Source organism: Cervus canadensis, chromosome X (genome assembly GCF_019320065.1).
Source record: "Cervus canadensis isolate Bull #8, Minnesota chromosome X, ASM1932006v1, whole genome shotgun sequence".
In the NCBI taxonomy this organism is placed as follows: Eukaryota; Metazoa; Chordata; class Mammalia; order Artiodactyla; family Cervidae; genus Cervus; species Cervus canadensis.
In genome coordinates this window covers 60,494,761-60,518,547 of record NC_057419.1, presented here as the reverse complement: position 1 = coordinate 60,518,547, position 23,787 = coordinate 60,494,761, and the positions used below count along the sequence as shown (strand labels likewise).

At 37.3% G+C, this 23,787-nt stretch overlaps 1 long non-coding RNA gene across 1 annotated transcript; it reads left to right on the top strand.

The window, feature by feature from the left end:
• Positions 1-2,251: 2,251 nt before the first annotated feature.
• Positions 2,252-23,538, top strand: LOC122435120. The gene is made up of 3 exons (XR_006267589.1): positions 2,252-2,506; positions 10,474-10,476; positions 23,526-23,538. It is a non-coding gene; the product is annotated as an uncharacterized LOC122435120 (long non-coding RNA).
• Positions 23,539-23,787: the final 249 nt, after the last annotated feature.

The following is a 23,787-nucleotide window of genomic DNA, read 5'->3' as shown; positions in this document are numbered from 1 at the left end:
CACAGAGACACACACACACACACCTCTTATGGTTTTTACAATGCTTCAGAGTTACTACCTTTCAGTTACTATATCAAAGACGAGAAATACTTATTTCTTGCTATCATGGAACCTATAGTTTTATAAACAGCTGTCACACAAGCTCATGGATAGAACATGAGGTTAAAAACACAGTATTAGAGTTCTAATTCTGGAAAGTATGGAATAGAAATATTTATTCCTATTCCTTCTGAAAATTAAAGCTAAAGCTCTGGACATTACATATAATATTAGAAAAATAAAACTCTGAATGTTGGAAAGAAAAATTTGATTGTCTAGATACCTTGGATCTCAATGAATGAAATAGTGGCCAGTTGTCTGAATTTTCATTAGCCTCATATATATCCCAAGCTGAATGCTAGAGAAACCTACAACTTGAAAATAACAACAGGCATAGAAAAGCTGTTCCTAGGAAGAGTCTGTTCTCTTTAGTCAAAGAATATGGAAAGCAGTAGCCTGGAAAATGAAACTTTTTTGATAATATTTACTCTACTCTAAAGATGCATCATGGAAAAAAAAACCCACAACTTTCCCTCATCTAACATCAGTGAGGCATAATGGGGGACCTTGACATCCACCACTTCTTGGTGGTAGCAAGGCATTTGCCACTCTCTCTTTTTGAACTTTCTTCACAACTCAGTGGTAATGAGGTGGTTCCTTCATTCCATTCCTCTCCTGGCACAGTATAGGTCTGCTAAAATAGAATTTTAAGTAAGGTCCAGAGTCTCATAACACAACACAAAAAATGTCTATGATATACTTGAATATCACTCATCTTGAAAAAAAAAAAAACAGAAAAATCTCAAATTGAATGAGAAAAAACAATTAACAGGCACCACAGCTGGAATGAAACAGATGTTGGAATTATCTAACATATATTTTTAAAGCAGCCATCATAAAAAATGCTTCAATAATAAATTTTGAAATGTTTGAAACAAATGGAAAAATAGAAAGTGTCAGAAAAGAAATATAACATATAAATACTAATTTTGAACTGAAAAATAAAATAACCAAATAAAACTTCACTGAGTAGACTCAATATAAAATTTAAATAGCAGAGAAATGAGTCAGTGAACATGAAGATAGATTGATAGAAACCAAACTGACCAATAGAGAAACTACAGATAAAAAATAAATAAATAAAATGGATAGTGTCTCAGGAACCTGTGGACAATAACAAATAATATAGCATTTATATAACTGGAGCCCCAGAAGAAGAAAATGAATGAGTTGTATGAAAAAATATCTGAAAACATAATAAATGAAAATTTCTCAAATTTGAGAAAAATTGTAAACCCACATATTTAAAAGCCTGAAATGCAATACTTGGGTGAAGTCTCAAAAATGAGAGAGTAATCTCCATTTGTTTTCAAGGCAGACCTTTCAATATCACAGTAGTCCAAGTCTATTTCCTAATCACTAATGCTGAATAAGTTGAATTTGGTTGATTCTATGAAGACCTACAAGACCTTCTCAAACTAACACTAAAAAAAGTGTCCCTTTTCATTATAGGGGATGGAAATACAAGAGTAGGAAGTCAAGAGACACCTGGAGTAACAGGGAAGTTTGGCCTTTGAGTACAAAATGAATCTTGCAAGTCTATGGATTGTAGCCCACCAGTCTCCTCTGTCCATGGAATTCTCCAGGCAAGAATGCTGGAGTGGGTTGCCATTACCTTCTCCACGGAGAAGTTCTATACAGTCAGCCAAAATAATACCTGGAGTTGGCCGTAGCTCAGATCATGAACTCCTTACTACAAAATTTAGGTTTAAATGGAAGAAAGTAGGGAAAATCGCTAGGCCACTCAGATTTTACCTAAAATAGTCCCATATGATTATACAGTGTAAGTGACAAATAGATTCAAGGGATTAGATTTCATAGAGCGCCTGAAGAACTATGGATGGAAGTTCATAGTATTGTACAGGAAGCCATGATCAAAACCATCCCCAAGCAAAAGAAATGCAAGAAGGCAAAGTGGTTGTCTGAAGAGGTTTCACATATACCTGAAGAAAGAAGAGAAGCTAAAGGAAATGGAGAAAGGGAGAGATATACCCAAATGACTGCAGAGTCCCAAAGAATAGCAAAGAGATAAGAGGGCCTCCTTAAATGAACAATGCAACGAAACAGAGGAAAACAGTAGAATTGGAAAGACTAGAGATCTCTTCCCCCCAAAAAATGGAAATATCAAGGGAACTCTTCATGCAAGGATGGGCACTATAAAAGACCGAAATTGTAAGGATATGAAAAAAAGCAGAAGAGATTAAGAAGAGGTGGCAAGAATACACAGAAGATCTATACAAAAAAAGGTCTTAATGACCCAGATAACCATAATGGTATGATCTCTCACCTAAAGCCAGATGTCCTGGAGTATGAAGTCAAGTGGGCCTTAGGAAGTATTACTAAGAACAAAGCTAGAGGAAGTGATGAAATTCCACCTGAACTATTTAAAATCCTAAAAGATGTTGCTGTTAAAGTACTGCACTCAATAGGCCAACAAATTTGGAAAACTCAGCAGTCACCACAGGACTGGAAAATGTCAGTTTTCATTCCAATCTCAAAGAAGGTCAATAAAAAAGAATGTTTAAACTGCCATACAATTGTACTCATTTCATATTCTAGTAAGTTTATGCTCAAAATCCTTCAAATTAGGCTTCAGCAGTATGTGAACTGAGAACTTCCAGATATACAAGCTGAGTATAGAAAAAGCAGAGGAACAAGTGAGCAGATTGCCAACATTCATTGAATTGTAGAGAAAGCAAAGGAATTCCATAAAAACATCTGCTTCATTAACTACAGTAAAACTTTTGACTCTGTGGATCACAACACTCTGTGGAAAATCCTTAAATAGATGGGAATAACAGACTACCTTACCTGTCTCATGAGGAACTTGTACGTAGGTCAAGAAGCAGTAATAAAGCTGGACATGGAAAAATGGGCCGGTTCAAAATTGGGAAATATGTATGACATGCATACTTTGGGAATTGGGAAGAAGTATGACAAATCTGTATACTGTCACCCTGCTTATTTAACTTTTATGGAGAGTACATCATGCGAAATGCCAGTCTGGGTGAAACACAAACCGGAATCAAATTTCCAGGAAAAAATATCAACAACCTCAGACATGCAGATATCACTCTACTGGCACAAAGTGAAGAGGGACTAAAGAGCCTCTGGATGAAGGTGAAAAACAAGAGTGAAAAAGCTGGCTTAAAACTCAACATTCAAAAAACTAAGAGTGTGACATCTGGTCCCATCACTTCATGGCAAATAGATGGGGAAAAAGTGAAAGCAGTGACAAATTTTATTTTCTTGGACTCTAAAATCACTGCAGATGGTGACTGCAGCCATGAAATTCTTTGGATGGAAAGCTATGTGAAACTTAGCATATTAAAAAGCTAAGGTAAGCACTTTGTTGACAAAAGTCCATATAGTCAAAGCTAATGTTTTTCCAGTAGTCATATATGGATGTGAGAGTTGGACAATAAAGAAGGCTGAGCACTGAGGTATTGATGCTTTTGAATTGTGGTGCTGGATAAAACTCTTGAGAGTTCCTTGGACAGCAAGGAGATCAAACCAGTCAATCCTAAAGGAAATCAAGTCTGAATATTCATTGGAAGGACTGTTGCTAAAGCTGAAGCTCCAATAATTTGGCCACCTGATACCAAGCGCTGGCACATTGGAAAAGTTGGGAAAGATTGAAAGCAAAAGGAGAACAGCATGGAAGAGGATGAGGTGGTTAGATAGCATCGCCGACTCAACTGACATGAATTTGAGATAAGAAAAATTAAGAGAAAGAGAGAGACATAACTGGACTGTGGACTTCTTCAAGATCAGGTACTCTGGGTTATTTTTCTCTGTATTTGCTCAAGATGCTTAATAAAGTGCTTTGTTCAAAATAGACACTTATGAAAACTTTCCAGAGAGTAAACATATGTTGGTATTTTGTATGATACCATCCTGCCACTACTACCTGGTAGCCCTATTTTGCAGACTTCGGGCTTGTGGTTGTTATTCAGTCACTCAGTCATGTACCACTCTTTGCAACCACATGGACTGTAGCATGCCAGGCTTTCCTGTTCTTCACTATCTGTGGGAGTTCATTCAAGCTCATGTCCATTGAATTGATGATCCCAACTAATCATTTCATCATCTGTCATCCCCTTCTCCTCCTGCCCTCAATCATTTCCAGCATCAGGGTCTTTTCCAGTGAATCAGCTCTTTGCATCGGGTGGCCAAAGTATTGGAGCTTCAGCTTCAGCAGCATTCCTTCTGATGAATATTCAGGGTTGATTTCATTTAGGATTGACAGGTTTGAACTCCTTGCAGTCCAAGGGATTCTCAAGAGTCTTTTCCAACACCACAGTTGAAAAGCATCAGTTTTTTTGGTGGTCAGCCTTCTTTATGACCCAACTCTCACATCCATGCATGCCTATTGGAAAAACCATAGCTTTGACTGTATGGACATTTTTTGGCAAAGTGATTGATGTTTGCTTTTTAATACACTGTCTAGGTTTGTTACAGCTTTTCTTCCAAGGAGCAAGCGTCTTTTAATTTCATGGCTGCAGTCACCATCAGCAGTGATTTTGGAGCCCAAGAAAATAAAGTCTGTCACTGTTTCCATTGTTTCCCCATCTATCTGCCATGAAGTGATGGGACTGGATGCCGTGTTCTTCCTTTTTTGAATGCTGAGTTTTAAGCCAGCTTTTTCACTCGCTTCTTTCACTTTCATCAAGAGGCTCTTTAGTTCCTCTTTACAGTCTGCCATTAGGGTGGTGTCATCACATATCTGAGGTTGTTGATGTTTCTCTAACCAATCTTGATTCAAACTTGAGCTTCATGTAGCCCAGCACTTCACCTGATGTACTCTGCATGGAAGTTAAATAAGCACGGTGACAATATACAGCCTTAATATACCCCTTTCCCAATTTTGAACCAGTTCATTGTTCCATGTCCTGTTTTAACTGTTGCTTCTTGACCAGCATACAGGTTTCTCAGGAGATAGGTAAGGTGGTCTGGAATCCCCTTCTCTTTAAGAATTTTTCATTTTTTTTAAATGATCCACATAGTCAAAGCCTTCAGTGTAATCAGTGAAGCAAAATTAGACATTTTTCAAGACGTGTTCCACTGGAGAAGGGAATGCAAACCGCTTCAGCATTCTTGCCTTGAGAACCCCATGAACAGCATGAGAAAGCAGAATCTGGGCTATGGGGCTCCAACTAACAGTGCAATTATTAGAGTACTTCACACAAGTTAGGTATATAACAACCACTTGAGAACTTGATTCTGACTGTAAGGGTTTTTAATCTTCGTGTCCTCTTTACTGCACTATGCCAATCTTCAATAACAGGCCTTTTAGGTCAAGCATCCAATAAAGGACTTAAGAATGTAAACTGTTCAGCAATGGAGGATGTATCATTGAAAGAAGGTGTTAGGGCTCTTCACACTTGGCAGCCTCACACACTGCAGAAAGTCATTGCTGAACTGAGTGTATTGGAGTGACACATATTAAAACTTAGAAGACAACACAAGATCAAAGCTTGGGAGTTCATAGTCCAATGAAGACACAAAAATATCTGTCCAGAAAAACAGCTCAGTAGAAAGGATAGCATACAGCAATGAAAAACCACTGGGCATAGGATCAGGAGACAAACTGTTTTTAGGAGTTGCCATTGTCTGGCTATATGACCATGACCCAATCTCTTTCTCTCTTCAACTTCACATTAGATCTATGATGCGTTGTTGTTACAGTAGATGGTCTCCAACTATCCTTCCAGTTCAGTTCTTCCATTCTGTATTATCCAACCTGACAAGTTGATTGATAGCAAATCAAAAACAAAGAATCATACTTTTAGACTTGGGAAGGCCCTTTGAAGTCACTAACTACAATTTCCCTGGTGACTATTAAAAATGAGGTTACAGGTAAAAAGAGGTGAAAGAATTAATTACCCATAGTCATCTAGCTGGTGGTCCAGAGTGAGAACTAGAACACATGTAGTCAGGATCTATATTCAGGACTCCTTCTACTGTAGCCGCTACTTTCTATAAAAATACTTCTTAACTAGGCCATCTGCCTGAACTCGATTTGATCTCCTAGTCAAGGCTCTTATCATGTTTCTCATTACTGCTGGTTGTAAAATAATGAGAATTTGGCTAAAATGGTCTTCATTTTCTGATTTAGTGACAAAGAGTGGTTTAAATATTTGGTTCCTATGTGAACATTGTTTTGGGGCATTTCCTCTTTGTGCTCACTCATAACAGAGGCTTTGCATCTCAGTTCTCTCTGGAATAAGGTTAAAAGGATTATTCTCTTCATAAAAATAAGAAATATGTGGGGCATGGAAAAAATAAAGTACATTCAGGGCTCAAAGTACAAATTGTCTATGTGATGGTTATACATTGTACCAACTTTGATTCATCAGCCATGACTATTTTTCAAACAAATGTGACTTATTGCATAGTCATAAAATCCTGCTTTTCTCTATCTTCAGCATTGTCTCTAAGGTTATCCACCCTGAACAGAGGCTTGGTAGAATAACAAACCCTATCTTATGGGAGTCCCAGTGAATCCCTGGATAGCTGTAGTGATATTGGGAAAAGGGGGCAGGGAAACTAAGATGTATTAAACATCTCCTATTGTTTGATAATTTTCCAGTAACTTTACATTATAAGTTATACTTATAGAAAATGCTATTTTTTAGTGCTTATAGTATGAAAGGCACTTTACAATGTTCATTATCTCATTTAATTCTCACAGAAACTATACAGTAGTGATTATTCTTATAATGCCCAATTTATAGGTGAAAAAACTGAAGTTCAAAACAGAGAAATTGTCTGATTTTGAGATCACTTGACCGATAATGGGCATAATTTGACTTTAATCCTAGGTTTGTTTAATTTTTGTTAACTCGTGTATTTTCCCCTGTAAACTGGATCTTTGGTCATAACAAATTTCCAAGAGTGCTTTTCAGACCAACATCTGTTGAGAGAGGAATTAGAATTGAGTTTTATTTACTTTAGTTAATACTGATGTCATGAAAGGGAAAAGGCAACATAGGTAGTGTATTCCTATTGCACAGAAAGGAAAGAAAGACATAATTTGAAGATCCTGTGATTACAAAGGACTCCAAGAGGGAAACAAGGCCCAATAAGGCTAAACTCTGTAAGCCAAATGTACTTTCCATTTGACTGAATCACTGTTCTTCTTGTTGCCTCTGTAAGTGACCCAAACTATCATCTCTTAAATTCTTTCTGTATGTGATCCAGCTCCTTCAAATGCCTCCTGGGACAATATATGATCTGGATCTCCATCTTACATAAGTATAATTCTTTGAAATAGTGGATAATGTATATAGAGAATAATTCAACTCATAGAATCTTAAGGTGTATTTTTCTTTGTGAATTGTTAAAATTTATGTAACAAAAAACACCATTTACAGCAGTGACATTAAGTACATTCACGAAGATGTGCAAGCATTCAGTTCAGCTCAGTGGTGTCCAACTCCTTGCAACCCCATGGACTCCAGCAAGCCAGGCTTTCCTGTCCATCGCCAACTCCCGGAGTTTACTCAAACTCATGTCCATTGAGTCAGTGATGCTATAGAAACATCTCATCCTCTGTCATCCCCTAATCCTCCCGCCTTCAATCTTTCCCAGCATCAGGGTCTTTTCCAGTGAGTCAGTTCTTCATATCATGTGTACAAAATATTAGAGTTTCAGCTTCAGTATCAGTCTTTCCAGTGAACACCCAGGACTGATCTCCTTTAGGATGAACTGTTTGGATCTCCTTGCAGTTCAAGAGACTCTCAAGAGTCTTCTCCAACACCACAGTTCAAAAGCGTCAATTCTTCGGTGCTCAGCTTTCTTTATAGTTCAACTCTCACATCCATACATGACTACTGGAAAAACCATAGCTTTGACTAGATGGAGCTTGTTGGCAAAGTAACGTCTCTGCTTTATAATATGCTGTCTAGGTTGGACATAACTTTTCTTCTCAGGAGCAAGCGTATTTTAATTTCATGGTTGCAGTCACTATCTGCAGTGATTTTGGAGCTCCCTAAAAAATAAAGTCTGTCACTGTTTCCACTGGTTCCCCATCTATTTGCCATGAAATGATGGGACCAGATGCCATGATCTTAGTTTTCTGAATGTTGAGCTTTAAGCCAACTTTTTCACTGTCCTCTTTCAATTTCATCAAGAGGCTCTGTAGCTCTTCTTCACTTTCTGCCATAAGAGTGGTGTCATCTGCATATCTGAGGTTATTGATATTTCTCCCAGCAATCCTGATTCCAGCTTGTGCTTCATCCAGCCAAGCGTTTCTCGTGATGTACTCTGCATATAAGTTAAATAAGCAGGGTGACAATATACAGCCGTGACATACTCCTTTCCCTCTTTGGAACCAGTCTGTTGTTTCATGTCCAATTCTTAACTGTTGCTTCCTGAGCTGCGTACAGATTTCTCAAGAGGCAGGTCAGGTGGTCTGGCATTCCCAACTCTTGAAGAATTTTCCACAGTTTGTTGTGGTTCACACAGTCAAAGCCTTTGGCATAGTCAATAAAGCAGAAGTAGATGTTTTTTGGAATGCTCTGGCTTTTTGGATGATCCAACGGATGTTGGCAATTTGATCTCTGGTTCCTTTAACTTTTCTAAAAGAAGCTTGAGCATGTGGAATTTCACAGTTCACATACTGTTGAATCCTAGCTTGGAGAATTTTGAGCATTACTTTACTAGAGTGTGAGATGTGTGCAACTGTGTGGTAGTTTGAGCATTCTTTGGCATTGCCTTTCTTTGGGATTGGAATGAAAACTGACCTTTTCCAGTCCTGTGGCCACTGCTGAGTTTTCCAAATTTTCTGGCATATTGAGTGCAGCACTTTCCACAGCATCATCTTTTAGGATTTGAAATAGCTCAACTGGGATTCCATCATGTCCATCAGCTTTGTCCATAGTGACGCTTCCTAAGGCAGATTTGACCTCACTTTCCAAGATGTCTGGCTCTAGATGAGTGATTATCTGAGTTGTGAAAATCTTTTTTGTATAGTTCTTCTGTGTATTCTTGCCACTTCATCTTAATATCTTTTGCTACTCTGTTAGATCCACACCATTTCTCTCCTTTATTGTGCCCATCTTTGCATGAAATGTTCCCTTGATATCTCTAATTTTCTTGAAGAGGTCTCTAGTCTTTCCCATTCTACTGATTTCCTCTATTTCTTTGAGATGATCACTGAGGAAGACTTTCTTATCTCTCCTTGCTATTCTTTGGAACTCTGCATTCAAAAGAGTGCATCTTTCTTTTTCTCCTTTGATTTTTGCTTCTCTTCTTTTCACAGCTATTTGTAAGACCTCCTCAGACAGCCACTTTGCTTTTTTGTATTTCTATTTCTTGGGGATGGTCTTGATCCCTGTCTCCTGTACAATGTCATGAACCTCCATCCATAGTTCTTCAGGCACTTTGTCTATCAGATCTAATCACTTGAGTCTATTTCTCACTTCTACTGTATAATCGTAAGGGATTTGATTTAGGTCATACTTGAAAGGTCTAGTGGTTTTCCCTACTTTCTTCAATTTAAGTCTGAATTTGGCAGTAAGGAGTTCATGTTCTGAGCCATAATCAGCTCCCAGTCTTGTTTTTGCTGACTGTATAGAGCTTCTCCATTTTGGCTGCAAAGAATAGAATCAGTCTGATTTCAGTATGGAGCATCTGGTGATGTCCATGTTTAGAATATTCTCTTGTGTGTTGGGAGAGGGTCTTTGCTATGACCAGTGCATTCTCTCAGCAAAACAGGCCTTTGCCCTGCTTCATTCTGTATTCCAAGGACAAATTTGCCTGTTACTCCAGGTGTTTCTTGGCTTCCTACTTTTGCATTCCAGTCCCCTATAATGAAAAGGATGTCTTTTTTGTGTGTTAGTTCTAGAAGGTCTTGTAGGTCTTCATAGAACCATTCAACTTTAGCTTCTTCTGGATTACCGGTTGAGGCATAGACTTGGATTATTGTACTATTGAATGGTTTGCCTTGGAACAAACAGAGATCATTCTGTCTTTTTTGAGATTGCACCCAAGTACTGCATTTTGGATTCTATTGTTGACTAGGATGGCTGCTCCATTTCTTCTAATGGATTCTTGCCCACAATAGTAGATATAATGGTCATCTGAGTTAAATTCATCCATTCCATTCCATTTTAGTTCGCTGATTCCTAAAATGTCTATGTTCATTCTTGTCATCTCCTGTTTGACCACTTCCAATTTGCCTTGATTCATGGGCCTAACATTCCAGTTTCCTGTGCAATACTGCTCTTTACAGCATTGGACTTTGCTTCTATTGCCAGTCACATCCACAAATGGGTGTTGTTTTTGCTTTGGCTCCATCTCTTCATTCTTTCTGGAGTTATTTCTCCACTAAATGCCAGTCGCAATTTGGGCACCTATCAACCTGGGGAGTTCGTCTTTCAGTGTCCTATATTTTTGCCTTTTCATACTGTTCATGGGGTTCTCAAGGCAAGAATACTGATGTGGTTTGCCATTCCCTTCTCCAGTGGACCACATTTTGTCAGAACTCTTCACCATGACCCGTCCATCTTGGGTGGTCCTACATGGCATGGCTCATAGTTTTATTGAATTAGACAAGGCTGTGGTCCATGTGATCAGATTGGTCAGTTTTCTGTGATTGTGGTTTTCAATCTGTCTGCCCTCTGATGGAGAAGGATAAGAGGCTTATGGAAGCTTCCTGATGGGAGAGACTGACTGAGCGGGGAACAGCAAGCATTACTTCCTTTCCCAGAAGCTTTTCATCATCTCAAACAAATTTTTATGCATAAAATAATAATCCCTTATTCCTCCATTCCCAAGCCCTGGTAACCTATTTTCTATTTTTAGTCCCTATTAATTTTCATACACAAGGTACCTCATATAAGTGGAATTGTACACTATTTGTTATTTTGTGTATGCCTTATTTTACTATGGATTGTGTTTACAAGTGTCATCCATGCTGCCCATGTATCTGAATTTGCTTCCTTTCTAAGGTTGAATAATGTTCCATTTTATGTATATATGAATAGCACATTTTGTTTATCAACTCATGTGTTGATAGAAATTTGCATTGTTTATACTTTTTGGCTATTGTGAATACTGTTATTACGAACATCTTTGTACAAGCATCTGTGTCCCTGATTTCAATTCTTTTGGGTATACACCCAACGAAGATTCATAGGATCATATGATAATTTTATGTTTGAATTCTTGAGGAACTGCCATACTGTTGTACATAGTAGTTGCCCATTTTAGATTCCTAACAGCAAGACCCAAGGGTTCTAATTTTTTTTCAAATCCTGACCAGAATTCTTATTTTCTTTTTCTAAAAAATAATAGCCATCCTATTGTGAGTGAAATGGTATCTGCTTATAGTTTTGAATAGCATCCCCTAACGGAGAAGGAAATGGCAACACACTCCAGTATTCTTGCCTGGAGAATCCCAGGGACAGAGGAACCTAGTGGGCTGCCGTCTATGGGGTCGCACAGAGTTGGACACGACTGAGGCAACTTAGCAGCAGCAGCAGCAACAATTAATGAAATTGAGCAGCTTTTCATGAATTTACTGTACGCTGATATTCTTCTTAGGAGAGTTATCTATTCCAGTTATTTGCTTATTTATAAATTAAGTTGTTTGCATTTTATTTTGAATTTTAGGAGTCATTTATATTTTGGATATTAGCCCCTTCTAAGATATATGATTTGGAAATGTTTTTGCTCAATCTGCAAGTTGTCACTGTGTTGATAGATGCTTTCATTTGATATAAGTTTTAAATTTGATGAAGTCCAATTTTTCCATTTTTTTCTTTTGTTGCTTGCGTGTTTCATGTCATAGCCTAGAAATTGTTTGCCAAATCTAATGTCATAAAATTTTACCCTATATTTTCTGCTCAGAATTTTAGTTTTAGTTTTTGTTTAGCTATTTCTATTTCATCCATTTTGAGTTAATGCTTGTACATGGGTTAATGTAAGGGTCCAGTTTCATAATTTTTTCTTGTGGATAACAACTTTTTGTTTTTCCATACAGGGTTCTAACTGTTGCTTCTTGACCACATGCAGGTTTCCCAGTATATCAACTTTCCAAGCACCATTTGTAGGAAAGACTCTTCTTTCCCCATTGAATAGTCTCACCTCACTTGTCTAAAATCACTTAGCTATATATGCATGTAAATATGTTGGGGCTCTCTACTCTATTCCATTAGTCTATATGGCTATTCTTATGCCATAACCACACTGTTTTGATTATGTTAAATTTACAGTAAGATTTGAAATCAGGAATTTTGAGTTCTCCACCTTTGGTTTTATTTTTCAAGAGTTTTTGTGGTGTCTTGAGATTACATATGAAATTTCGTATGAATTTTTCTACTGCAAAAAGTCATTGGGATTTTTATAAGGATTGCATTATAACTACAGATCACTTTGGTTAATTCTGTAATTTAACAAAATTGTCATTTAACAATACTAAGTCTTCCAATCCATTCCTATGTCTTTCCATTTATTTATTTCTTTTTAATCTCTTTCAAAAATGTTTTGTAGTTTTTAGTGTACAGGTCTTTTGCATCTTTGGTTAAATTTATTCCTAAGTATTTTATCCATTTTGATGCTATTCTAAGTGGATTTTTTTACCTTAATTCCTTTTAAGATTTTTGATTGTTAGCAAGTATAAATTTAACTTACTTTTTAATTGAAATACTATATTCACAATATTATATTCATTTCAGGTATACAGCACAATGATTCAGTATTTTTACAGATTATACACCATTAAAAGATATGTCGTGTTTGGTTTTGTTTTTTTTTTTTTTTTTTTTTTTTTTTTTTTTCCTGGAACTTGCTGAATTCATTTATTGGTGCTGTTTTTTGTGTGTGGATATGCAGAATTTCTATATATAAGATAGCACCATCTTCTAACAAGTTGGATTATTTTGTTTATTTTCCTTGCCTAAGTGCTCTGGTTAGAATTTCTAGTAATATGCTGAATAGAAGTGGCTGAATAGGGCATCCTCATTTTGCTTCTGATCCTAGAAGAAAAACTTTCATTCTTTTACCATCGAGTATAATGTTAGTTATTTTCACATGTGGCCTTAATCATGTTGAGTCAGTTTCCTTCTACTCTCAGTTTATCGTGGGCTTTTATCTTGAAATGGTGTTTAGTTTTGCCAAATGCATTTTTTTGCATCAATTGAAATGATCATGTTTTTTTTTTTCTCTTCATTCTATTAATGTGGTGTATTACATTATTTGACATTCATATGTTGAAACATTCTCTTATCTTTGACTAGATTTGACATCAGGGTAGTGTTAGCCTCATAGAAGGAGTTTGGAAGTGTTGTATTCAATTTTTTTTTGAGAGTTTGACAATTGATTTTAATTCATTGAATGCTTAATGTAATTCGACAGGGAAGCCATCTGGTCCTGGGCATTTTGTTATTGTTAAGACTTTTGAAATTACTGATCCAACCTTCTTACTATTACAGATAAATTCTGACTTGCTATTTCTTTATGATTCAGTTTGGTAGATTATATGTTTCTAGGACTTTGTACATTTCCACTAGGCTGTCAAATTTGTTGGTTTACAATTGTCCATATCATTATAATCGCTTTCTCTGTAATATTAGTATTAATGTCCCCAGTTTCATTTCTGATTTGAGTAATTTGAGCTCTCTTTTTTTTTCCCTTAGTCAATCTAACTAAATCTTTGTCCATTTTATTGATATTTTCAAATAAAATGCATTTGATTTTATTGATATTTCTCTATTATCTTTTATTCTCATTTTCTCCCCCCCCAATCTAATCTATATTATTTCCTTACTCTGCTAGCTTTAGCTTTAATTGTTCTTCTTTATCTCATTCCTTAATATTCAAAGTTAGGTATTGAGTTGAGCTCTATTTACATTTTTAAAAAAATTTTATTAAAGACCATTTTTTTAATCTTTATTTTATTTTTCCATTTATTTTATTAGTTGGAGGCTAAATACTTTACAATATTGTAGTGGTTTTTTTCATACATTGACATGAATCAGCCATGGATTTACATGTATTCCCCATTCCAAACCGCCCTCCCACCTCCTTCTCCACCTGACCCCTCTGGGTCATCCCAGTGCACCAGGCCTGAGCACTTGTCTCATGCATCCAACCTGGGCCAGTGGTCTGTTTCACCCTAGATAATACACATGATTTAATGCTGTTCTCTCAAAACATGCCACCTTCGCCTTCTCCCACAGAGTACAAAAGTCTGTTCTGTACATTTGTGTCTCTTTTTCTGTTTTGCATATAGGGTTATCGTTACCATCTTTCTAAATTCCATATATATGTGTTAGTATACTGTATTGGTCTTTATCTTTCTGGCTTACTTCACTCTGTATAATGGGCTCCAGTTTCATCCATCTCGTTAGGACTGATTCAAATGAATTCTTTTTGATGGCTGAGTAATATTCCATGGTGTATGTGTACCACAGCTTTCTTATCCATTCATCTGCTACTGGGCATCTAGATTGCTTCCATGTCCTGGCTATTATAAACAGTGCTGCAATGAACACTGGGGTGCACGTGTCTCTTTCAGATCCAGTTTCCTCGGTGTGTATGCCCAGAAGTGGGATTGCTGGGTCATATGGCAGTTCTATTTCCAATTTTTAAGAAATCTCCACACTGTTCTCCATAGTGGCTGTACTAGTTTGCATTCCCACCAACAGTGTAAGAGGGTTCCCTTTTCTCCACACCCTCTCCAGCATTTATTGCTTGTAGACTTTTGGATAGCAGCCATCCTGACTGGCGTGTAATGGTACCTCATTGTGGTTTTGATTTGCATTTCTCTGATAATGAGTGATGTTGAGCATCTTTTCATGTGCTTGTTAGCCATCTGTATGTCTTCTTTGGAGAAATGTCTGTTTAGTTCTTTGGCCAATTTTTTGATTGGGTCATTAATTTTTCTGGAATTGACCTGAGGATTTGCTTGTATATTTTTGAGATTAATCCTTTGTCTGTTGCTTCATTTGCTATTATTTTCTCCCAATCTGAGTGCTTTCTTTTCACCTTGCTTATAGTTTCCTTTGTTGTGCAAAAGCTTTTAAGTTTCATCAGGTCCCATTTGTTTATTTTTGCTTTTGTTTCCAATATTCTGGGAGGTGGGTCATAGAGACTCCTGCTGTGATTTATGTTGGAGAGTGTTTTGCCTATGTTATCCTCTAGGAGTTGAATAGTTTCTGGTCTTACATTTTGATATTTAATCCATTTTGAGTTTGTTTTTGTGTGTGGTGTTAGAAAGTGTTCTAGTTTCATTCTTTTACAAGTGGTTGACCAGTTTTCCCAGCACCACTTATTAAAGAGGTTGCCTTTTTTCCATTGTATATTCTTGCCTCCTTTGTCGAAGATAAGGGGTCCATAGGTTCATGGATTTATCTCAGGGCTTTCTATTCTGTTCCATTGATCTATATTGTGTGCCAGTACCATACTGTTTTAATGACTGTGGCTTTGTAGTAGAGCCTGAAGTCAGGCAGGTTGATTCCTCCAGTTCCATTCTTCTTTCTCAAGATTGCTTTGGCTATTCGAGGTTTTTTTGTATTTCCATACAAATTGTGAAATTATTTGTTCTAGTTCTGTGAAAAATACCATTGGTAGCTTTAAAGGGATTGTATTGAATCTATAAATTGCTTTGGGTAGTATAGTCATTTTGACAACATTGCTTCTTACAGTCCATGAACATGGTATATTTCTCCATCTGTTTGTGTCCTCTTTGATTTCTTTCATCAGTGTTTTATAGTTTTCTATATATAGGTCTTTTGTTTCTTTAGGTAGATATACTCCTAAGTATTTTATTCTTTTCATTGCAATGGTGAATGGTATTGTTTCCTTAATTTCTCTTTCTGTTTTCTCATTGCTAGTGTATTGAATGTAAGGGATTTCTGTGTGTTAATTTTATATCCTGCAACTTTACTATATTCAATGATTAGCTCTAGTAATTTTCTGGTAGAGTCTTTAGGGTTTTCTATATAGAGGATCATGTCATCTGCAAACAGCGAGAGTTTCACTTCTTCTTTTCCTATCTGGATTCCCTTTACTTCTTTTTCCACCTGATTGCTGTGGCCAAAACTTCCAAATCAATGTTGCATAGTAGTGGTGAGAGTGGGCACCATTGTCTTTTTCCTGATTTCAGGAGAAATGCTTTCAATTTTTCACAATTCAGGGTAATGCTAGCTGTGGGTTTGTCATATATAGCTTTTACTATGTTGAGGTATGTTCCTTCTATTCCTGCTTTCTGGAGAGTTTTAATCATAAACCGATGTTGAATTTTGCCAAAGGCTTTCTCTGCATCTATTGAGATAACCATATGGTTTTTATCTTTCAATTTGTTAATGTGGTGTATTACATTGATTGATTTGCGGATATTAAAGAATCCTTGCATCCCTGGGATAAAGCCCACGTGGTCATGATGTATGATCTTTCTAATATGTTGTTGGGTTCTGTTTGCTAGAATTTTGTTAAGGATTTTTGCTTCTATGTTCATCAGTGATATCGGCCTGTAGTTTTCTTTTTTTTGTGGCATCTTTGTGTGGTTTTGGAATTAGGGTGATGGTGGCCTCATAGAATGAGTTTGGAAGTTTACCTTCTTCTGCAATTTTCTGGAAGAGTTTGAGTAAGATCGGTGTTAGCTCTTCTCTAAATTTTTGGTAGAATTCAGCTGTGAAGTCATCTGGTCCTGGGCTTTTGTTTGCTGGAAGTTTTCTGATTACAGTTTCGACTTCCTTGCTTGTGATGGGTTTGTTAAGATCTTCTATTTCATTCTGGTTCAATTTTGGAAAGTTATACTTTTCTAGGAATTTGTCCATTTCTTCCAAGTTATCCATTTTATTGGCATAGAGCTGCTGGTAGTAGTCTCTTATGATCCTTTGTATTTCAGTGTTGTCTGTTGTGATCTCTCCATGTTCATTCTAATTTCGTTAATTTGGTTCTTCTGCCTTTGTTTCTTAATGAGCCTTGCTAACGGTTTGTCAATTTTGTTTATTTTTTCAAAAAACCAGCTTTTAGCTTTGTTGATTTTTGCTATGGTCTCTTTTGTTTCTTTTGCATTTATTTCTGCCCTAATTTTTAAGATTTCTTTCCTTCTACCAACCCTGGGCTTCTTCATTTCTCCTTTCTCTAGTTGCTTTAGGTGTAGAGTTAGGTTATTTATTTGACTTTTTTCTTGTTTCTTGAGGTAAGCCTGTAATGCTATGAACCTTCCCCTTAGCACTGCTTTTACAGTGTCCTATAGGTTTTGGGTTGTTGTGTTTTCATTATCATTCATTTTTATGCATGTTTTGATTTCTTTTTTGATTTCTGCTATGATTTGTTGGTTATTCAGAAGCGTGTTATTTAGCCTCCATATGTTTGAATTTTTAATAATTTTTTTCCTGTAATTGAGATCTAATCTTACTGCACTGTGGTCAGAAAAGATGACTGGAATGATTTCAATTTTTTTTTGAATTTATCAAGGCTAGATTTATGGCCCAGGATGTGATCTATTCTGGAGAAGGTTCCATGTGCACTTGAGAAAAAGGTGAAGTTGATTGTTTTGGGGTGAAATTGTCCTATAGATATCAATTAGGTCTAGCTGGCCCATTGTGTCATTTAAAGTTTGTGTTTCCTTGTTAATTTTCTGTTCAGTTGATCTGTCCATAGTTGTGAGTGGGGTATTAAAGTATCCCAGTATTATTGTGTTACTATTAATTTCCTCTTTCATATTTGTTAGCGTTTGCCTTACATATTGTGGTGCTCCTATGTTGGGTGCATATATATTTATAATTGTTATATCTTCTTCTTGGATTGATCCTTTGATTATTAAGTAGTGTCCTTCTTTGTCTCTTTTCACACCCTTTATTTTAAAGTCTATTTTATCTGATATGAGTATTGTGACTCCTGGTTTCTTTTGGTCTCTGTTTGTGTGAAATATTTTTTTCCAGCCCTTCACTTTTAGTCTGTATTGTCCCTTGTTTTGAGGTAGGTCTCTTGTAGACAGCATATATAGGGTTCTTGTTTTTGTATCCATTCAGCCAGTCTTTGTCTTTTGGTTGCGGCATTCAACCCATTTATATTTAAGGTAATTATTGATAGGTATGGTCCCGTTGCCATTTGCTTTTTTGTTTTGGGTTCAAGTTTATACAACCTTTCTGTGTTTCCTGTCTAGAGAAGATCCTTTAGCATTTGTGGAAGAGCTGGTTTGGTTTCTCTCAGCTTTTGCTTGTCTGTAAAGCTTTTGAATTTTCCTTCATATTTGAATGAGATCCTTTCTGGGTACAGTAATCTAAGTTGTAGGTTATTCTCTTTCATTACTTGAAGTATATCCTGCCATTCCCTTCTGGCCTAAAGGGTTTCTATTGATATTTATAGATTAGCTGTTATCCTTATGGGAATCCCTTTGTGTGTTATTTGTTGTTTCTCCCTTGCTGCTTTTAATATTTGTTCTTTGTGTTTGATCTTTGTTAATTTGATTAATATGTGTCTTGGGGTGTTTTGCCTTGCATTTATCCTGTTTGGGACTCTCTGGATTTCTTGGACTTGTGTAACTATTTCCTTCCCCTTTTTAGGGAAGTTTTCAGCTCTTATCTCCTCGAGTATTTTCTCATGGCCTTTCTTTTTTGTCTTCTTCTTCTGGGACTCCTCTGATTCGAATGTTGGGGCGTTTCACATTGTCCCAGAGGTCCCTGAGGTTGTCCTCATTTCTTTTAATTCTTTTTTCTATTTTCCTCTCTGCTTCATTTATTTCCACCATTTTATCTGCTACCTCACTTATCCTATCTTCTGCCTCCGTTATTCTACTGTTGCTTCCCTCAAGAGTGATTTTTATCTCATTTATTGCATTATTCATTTTTACTTGACTCATTTTTATTTCTTCTAGGTCCTTATTAAACATTTCTTGCATCTTCTCAATCTTTGTCTCCAGGCTATTTATCTGTAACTCCATTTTGTTTTCAAGATTTTGGATCATTTTTATTATCATTATTCTAAATTCTTTTTCTGGTAGATTCCTTATCTCCTCCTCTTTTGTTTGACTTGGTGGGCATTTTTCATGTTCCTTTACCTGTTCGGTATGTCTCTGCCATCTTGTTTAGATTGCTGGGTCTGGAGTGGGCTTTCTGAATTCTGGCGATCTGTGGTTCCTTTTTATTGTGGAGGTTTCACCCAAGTGGGTGGGGTTGGACGATTGGCTTGTCAAGGTTTCCTGGTTAGGGAAGCTTGTGTCGGTGTTCTGGTGCGTGGAACTGGGTTTCTTCTCTCTGGAGTGCAATGGAGTGTCCAGTAATGAGTTTTGAGATGTGTCTATGTGTTAGGTGTGACTTTGGGCAGCCTGTATGTTGATGCTCAGGGCTATGTTCCTGTGTTGCTGGAGAATATGCGTGGTATGTCTTGCTCTGGAACTTATTGGCTCTTGGGTGGTGGTTGGTTTCAGTGTAGGTATGGAGGCTTTTGGATGGTCTCTTATTACTTGATGTTCCATGTAGTCAGGAGTTTTCTGGTGTTCTCAGGTTTTGGGCTTAAGTCTCCTGCCTCTGGATTTCCGTTTTATTCTTCCAGTAGTCTCAAGACTTTTCCAACTATACAACACTGATAATAAAACTTATAGGTTAATGGTGGAAAGATTCTCCACAGTGACTGACACCCAGAGAGGTTCACAGAGTTACATGAAGAAGAGGAGAGGAAGTTGGGAGATAGAGATGAGCAGGAGGAGAAGAAGGGGAACTCAAGAGGAGAGAGACAGATCTATGCAGTTCTCTACTCCCAAAGTGTTCTCCGTAGCCCAGACACCCACAGAGATTCACAGAATTGGATTGGGAAGAGAAAGGGAAGGGAGGAAATAGAGGTGTTCTGAGGTAGAAAATGGAGAGTCAAAAGTGGGAGAGAGTAATCAACACACTCCTAAGTAAAAATGGGTACTGAATATTGGATTCTTAAATGTCCAAAATTGATATCAAAAACTGAAAAAACAAAGATTAAAAATCTAGAATAGAGGTTAAACTCTTAAAAATAAAATACTAAAAACAAAATACAAAAATTTTAGAAATATATATGGAGTTTGGTTTAAAAATAGGGCTTCTCCTTTTTTTTTTTTTTTTGCAAGGTTATAGTGAAATGAAAATGAAAATTGAGGAGTAATAGAGGACTTTAAAGAAAATAAGAGAAAAATAAAACAAGAAAAAATGTTTTTTCTAATAAAAAAATAGTAAAAATATATGAAAATGAAAATGAAAGTTAAGGAGTAATGGGGGAGTAATAGGGAATTTTAAAATAAAATAAAAGAGATAAAATAAAAAAAGTAAAGAAAAGAAAAAAATTTTAATTAAAAAAAAGTAAAAGTACATCTAGGAATTTCTCTGGAGCTGTTGCAGTCAGTGTGGGTTTGGTTCAGTTTCAGATAGCTCCTCCTTCCAGCTTACACTTCTCGATATCTATAGGCCCCTACCAGTGTAGTTGATGTTACCTACAGGGATTTTAATCTGTTGTACCAGTCTTTTCTGAAGCGGTTCCCTTTGTTTATTTGGTTTCTGTTTGCCAGTCTCTTCAGTGTCTAATTTCCGCCCTGACACAGGTGGGCAGAGTTGGTCTCTTGTTTAGGTTCGCTGGTTCAGTCGTGCTGAGGGGAGGGAGGGGCGCTGCATACAGATATCACTGGCGTGTGTGGGTAACTCTCACACTGTTCCAGCCACACTGGGTTTGACCCGGCTCACAGTTGTGTGCTTTCTCCGTCTACACTGCTCAGGCTCCTGGCTGCTCTATATGGAGCGGGCCCTGCGTTGTGTGTGGTTCCAGTTTTTGGGTATTCCACAAAAGCACGGACTTGGTTGGGCCTGCGTTTTGTGCCTTCCCTGGCCCGAACACCTCAGGTAGCCAGGAGCTTGACGGGCGCACTCTCCCCAGTGTGGTGCGCCTTATCCCCTCTGCGGTCCCAGCCTCAGTTTCCGCAGGCGCCAGTCAGGTGCATGTGCCTTGTGTCTATTCTCAGGAGCTGTCCTCTAGCCGTGACCCTCCTGGCGGATGTCGACCATCCAGAATCTCAGGAAGTCTTTGGTTAGAAACTGGAAGCTGTTTGCAGCTTGGTAAGGGTGTGGCCTCTGGGGCCGAGTTTGCCCCTTTCCCCTCCCCCCTGCCTCCTGCCTCAGGAGGGGAATGGGCTGGTCTGCCAGTGGCTAGCTCTTCTCTGGAATTCCTCAGTCCCTTTGTTCTGCGAACGGACGGCGGTGTGTTCGGGCCGGTTAATTTTTTCTCTCTCTCTATCCCACAGTTTAAGTTGCTATCTCACGTTAGCTCCCTCCGATTGCCCTCAGGGCATTTGGGCCCAGTACTTACCCTAAGCAACACCACCCGCTCCTCTCTGTTCAGCCCCCACTTGCTGGTGGCGGATGCAGGCGTCTGGGGTACTTTTCTGCTGGGAGTTGCTTTTAGGCATGTAATCTGTGAGTTTTATTTATTTATCCTCCCAGTTAGGTTGCCCTCCGAGATTCAAAAACTTCCTCCAGACCCGCCCGTGAGAGGGTTTCCTGGTGTTTGGAAAGTTCCTCTATTATGACTCCCTTCCCGGGACGGGTCTCCATCCCTAGCTCTTTTGTTTCTCTTTTTATCTTTTATATTTTGTCCTACCTCCTTTCAAAGACAATGGGCTGCTTTTCTGGGCGCCTGATGTCTTCTGCTAGTGGTCAGAAGTTGTTTTGTGAAGTTTGCTCAGCGTTCAAGTGCTCTTTTTATGAATTTGTAGGGGAGAAAGTGGTCTCCCCGTCCTATTCCTCCACCATCTTGGCTCCTCCTAAAGACTATTTTTTAGAGCAGTTATAGGTTTACAATTGTAAACCTATTGAAAGTACTGTAAGATTATTGTGAAGATTTACCACATACCCCTGGTCCAGCACATGCATACACTTCTGTATTATCAACAGTACTCACCAGAATTGTACATTTTTAAATTGATGATTAACATATTGACACATCAGAATCACGAAAACTCTTAGTTTAGCTTAGGGCTCACTCATGGTTTTGTACATTCTGTAGATTTAGAAGGTGACATATACCTATTGTTTTATTTTTTTATTTATTTTTTGAAAGAACAGTTTGTTCTATTCTGGATGGCAACAACTGAGTGGGGTCGCAGTGTGTGTGAGGACAGACTCCTGTCCAAAGGCTGACTCCTCCAGTGACCATCAGTGGGCAAGAACATTATTAGAGAAAGGGAAGGGTCTATATGTAGAAATAGCACGCTTAGCTCTGATTGTCATCTTGAAATTAGTCATGCAGTGATCTGATCAGCATCATCTTGATTGCTTTTTAAATTCATTTTTAGCTAATTTTATTAGATTATAGTTACTTTAAATACTGTGTTAGTTTCTGCTATACAGCAAAGTGAATCTGCTATATGTTTACCTATGTGCTCCCTTTTTTGGATTTCTTTCCCATTTAGGCCATCACAGAGCACTGAGTAGACTTTCTTGTGCTATACAGTAGGTTCTCATTATTTCAGTAGTATGTATATATATATATATATATATATATATATATATATATATAAATCTCAATCTCCCAATTCATCCCACCTTCCTTTTTTCCCTTAGTATGGTATCCATACATTTGCTCTGTATGTCTGTTTCTATTTCTGCTTTGCAAATAAGATCATCTATACCATTTTTCTAGATTCCACATATATGTTTAAATATACAGCATTTTTTTTCTTTCTGATTTACTTCACTGTTTATGATAGACTCTAGATCCATCCATGTCTCTGAAAATGGCACAATTTTGTTCCATTTTTTGCCTGAGTAATATCCCAGTATATATATGTACCATATATCCATTACCTTGTTGATGGACATTTAGGTTGCTTACATGTCTTGGTTATTTAAAATAGTGATTCAATAAATATTGGGGTGTATGTGTCTTTTCAAATTATGGTTTTCTCTGGATATGTTCCAAGGAAAGTGATTGAAGGATCATATGGTAAGTTTATATTTTTAATGTGTTTACTTTCAACTATAATTTTCCCCCTTAGCACTACTTTTCTGAACCCATAACTTTAGGTATGTTGCAGCTTCATTTTTTTCATGGTATTTTCTAATTTCCGTTTTTTTCTTTCCTTTAGCTTATCTTTTGTTTAATAATTCATGAATTAATTTCCAAATAGTTGTTCATTTTCTATTTTTCTTTCTGCTGTTGATTTTTGCTTCAATCCATTATGATCAGATAAGATACATTGTATACTTGCAATCTTTTTCAGTTGATTAAGTCGTTTTGTGGCCCAACATATTGCCTATCCTGAAGAATGTTCCATATGTATTATAGAAAGATACTTTTTGTGGTGGAGTGTTCTGAATGTGTTTAGGTTTGATTAGTTTATGTTGTTGTCCAAGTTCACCATTTCTTTAATGAACTTCTGATTTTCTATCCATTACTGAAAGTGATGTATTTATATCTCCTGCATTGCCTTTCTCTTGGCTCAGATGGTTAAGAATATGCCTGCAATGTGGGAGACCTGGGTTTGTTTCTGGGGTCAGGAAGATCCCCTGAGGAAGGGAACGACTACCCACTCCAGTGTTCTTGCCTGGACAAATCCATGAACAGAGAAGCCTGGCCAGCTATAGTCCAAGGGGTTGCAAAGAGTAGGACACAACTGAGCAACTAACACTAGTATTGTAGAACTATTTCTCCCTTCAATATTGCCAATGTTTGCTTCATGTATTTTGTAGTGCATAAAGTGGTGTGTGTGTGTGT